Here is a 3,890-nt window from a genome sequence, read left to right on the forward strand (position 1 = left end):
AACATTACCCTGATACCAAAACCAGACAAGGACAACACAAAGAAGGAAAATTACAGGCCACTGTTGTTGCTGATGAACACAGATGAAAAAACCCTCAACAAAATATTGGCAAACAGAATACAGCAATACATTAAAAGGATCATACACCATGATCAAGTGGGATTTATACCAGGGATGCAGGGATGGTTCAACATCCGCACATCAATCAATGTGATACACCACATCAACAAAATGAGGACTAAAAATCACATGATCATCTATAGATGCAGACAAAGCCTTGGACAAGATTCGACATCCACTCATGATAAAAACTGAATAAAATACATATAAGAAAGAAAGTACCTCAACATAATAAAGGCCATATATGACAAACCCACAGCCAACATCATACTTAACGGTGAAAAACTGAAAGCCATCCCTCTGAGAACAAGAACAAGACAAGGGTGCCCACTCTCGCCACTTTTATTCAACATAGTACTGAAGGTTTTGGCCAGAGCAATTAGGCAAGAGAAAGAAATAAAAGGAATCCACATTGGAAAGGAAGAAGTGAAACTCTCGCTGTTTGTAGATGACATGATTTTATATACAAAAAACCCTAAAGAATCCATCAGAAAATGCTTAGAAATAATCAATAACTACAGCAAAGTGGCAGGGTACAAAATCAATTAAAAAAAACCAGTTGCATTTCTATACACTACAAATAAACTAGCAGAAAGAGAAATCAAGAATACATTCCGATTTACAATTGCAACAAAAACAATAATCTAGGAATAAACTTTACAAAAGAGGTGAAAGACCTGTACACTGAAAACTATACATTATTGAAAGAACCTGAAGAAGACATAAAGAAATGAAAAGATTTTCCATGCTCATGGCTCAGAAGAATAAACATAGTTAAAATGTCCATACTTCCTATAACAATCCACAGATTCAATGCAATCCCAATCAGAATCTGAATGACATTCTTCACAGAAATAGAACAAAGAATCCTAAAATTTATATGGAACAACAAAAGACCCCAAATACCCAAAGAATCCTGAGAAAAAAGAACAAAGCTGGAGGCATCACAATCCCTGACTTCAAAATATACTACAAAGCTATACAGTAATCAAAACAGCATGGTACTGGCACAAAAAGAGACACAGAGATCAATGGAACAGAATTGAAAGCCCACAAATAAAACCACACATCTATGGATAGTTAATCTTCAACAGAGGAGCCAAGAACATACAAAGGAAAAAGGAAAGTCTCTTCAATAAACAGTACTGGGAAAACTGGACAGCCACATGCAAAAGAATGAAAGTAGACCATTATCTTGCAGCATACACAAAAATTAACTCAAAATGGATTAAAGACTTGAATGTAAGGCCTGAAACCATAAAACTCCTAGAAGAAAATACAGGCATTACACTCTTTGACATTGGTCTCAGTAGCATCTTTTCGAATACCATGTCTACTTAGGAAGGGAAACAAAAGAAAAAGTTAACAAATGGGACTACATCACACTGAAAAGCTTCTGAAAAGCAAAGGAAACCACGAACAAAACAAAAAGACAACCCACCAACTGGGAAAAAATATTTGCAAATCATTTATCTGACAATAGGTCAATATCCAAAATATATAAAGAACTCATACAACTCAACAATAAAAAAACCAACAACCCGATCAAAAACTGGGCAGAGGATATGTATGTTTTTCCAAAAAAGATATACAGATGGCCAACAGACACATGAAATGATGTTCAACATCACTAATTATTAGGGAAATGCAAATCAAAACTACAATGAGATATCAACTTATACCTGTCAGTATGGCTATAATTAGCAAGACAAAAAACAAATGTTGAAGAGGTTGTGGAGAAAAAAGAACGCTCATACACTGGTAGTGCGAATGCAAACTGGTGCGGCCACATTGGAAAACAGTATGGAGATTTCTCAAAACATTAAAAATAGAAATACCATGCAATCCAGCTATCCCATTACTGGGTATCTACCAAAACAACGTGAAATCAACAATCCAAAGAGACTTATGCACCCCTATCTTCATTGCAGCATTATTCACAAGAGCCAAGATGTGGAAGCAAACCAAGTGCCCATCAACTGATGAATAGATAAAGCAGAAGAGGTATATATACACAACAGAATACTACTCAGCCATAAGAAAGCACAAAATCGTCCCATTTGCAACAACACGGATAGAACTTGAGGGTATTATGTTAAGTGAATTAAGCCAGAGAGAGAAAGACAAACACCGTATGATTTCACTCCTAAGGGGAAGATAAACAAACACACGGACAAAGAGAACAGATTAGTGGTTACCAGAGGGGAAGGGGGTTGGGGAGTGCACACAAGGGGTAAAGGGGCACATATATACGGTGACTGACAAATAACGTACACCTGAAATTTCACAATGTTATCAAGTATTATGACCTCAATAAAATGCTTTTTAAAAATCAACAGTAGGAGGTTGAAAGGAAGAGCACAAGTTCCATGAATTTGGATTGGGTGGCGTAGGGGGGATCACACCTTTATTTTCACTGATTTCCATTAGAAATTTAACCTTTCTCAGTTATGAACATAGGCAACAAAGCACAGCAGTATTGGCATTATCTGTGCCGTGGGCTCTACCTGAAATTACAGATTTTTTATAGCATTTTAGAGTTGTTGCCAATATCTCAAAATATCATCTACATTTATCACTACTTCTAAGTGATGGCAGATATTAAACTTGCCACTAGATCACCTGTGATCCCAGTCCTCCTCCTCTGCTGTGATGAGGCTGGACAACGAGCTGGCAACTCTCCCCCAAGCAACTGTTCAGCTACCAAATGGTGACATCTCACACTGGGGGTCCTGACATCTATGCTGTTTCCCAGTATTCTCCACGTATTACTGTTAATCAAAGACCACCCTACAGGGTGATGGTTTTACGCTGACTAAGCAAAAACAGTCTTCCTTCTACTATCTTTAGAGAATTTAACTTTCCAATGTTTTAAATGAATAATCTTGTTATGTATGTAGTAATAAGAAAGCACATATTACTATATCACGTTTTTCAAATTTGGCAACTGCATTTCAATGTAATTGGTATTCCTTGTAATATGTATTTTATTTTAAGCCCTTACAAATATTATTCTGATAAGGGATTCATGGCATTAAAAAGGTTAAGAACCCTGGGTCTAAGGTGACCTAAAGCATAAAGTCTCCCTCCATTCATTCAGTCAGGAAGTATTTATTGAGATCCTACTACAATACTAGGTTGAGCCATCTGAAATTCTCAATATTGACTGTTTTTAACCCCCCAAAGTGCAATTTCATATAGTTCAACGTAATACTTGGTGGGCCCAACCTCTAGGCCCACTAACAAGAGAGAAATTCATGGAGTAAAAGCATGATCTTGAAATCGGAAAGACGGACGCTTGCTGTAGAAGTTAAAAATTTTGTGAAACGGGTAAGAGGCAGCACACAGAAAGCAAAAGTCACGAGAAGGCAAAGTGGCCTAAGAGAATTACCCATTTAATTAACCCTAATGAGAATGACCCAAATGTATTGTCAAACCTCTATTATGTTCTACAACCTAACCATGATGAGAAGCCTTTCCCCAAATCTTTACTAATACTTCAAGAATTTTTTTCAAGTCATATTAAATAATGTAATCTTCAAGTTTAAAAGAAGAAGTCCACTTTAAATTCAATGTCAAAGCCAGTTGGAATAATGCCTTACATTTGTACGGCACTTTATAATGTACAGAGTAATTTCATACACATTATTCTGTTTGATCCTAACCATACCCCTAGAAAACAGCCTGGGAGATGATATCCCCATTTCTCAGGTTAGGCAGCACACACACATCCAAGGGGACTCACAGAGAATCTTAAGAACTAATCTTAC

This window comes from Equus quagga, chromosome 20 (assembly GCF_021613505.1).
Source record: "Equus quagga isolate Etosha38 chromosome 20, UCLA_HA_Equagga_1.0, whole genome shotgun sequence".
In the NCBI taxonomy this organism is placed as follows: Eukaryota; Metazoa; Chordata; class Mammalia; order Perissodactyla; family Equidae; genus Equus; species Equus quagga.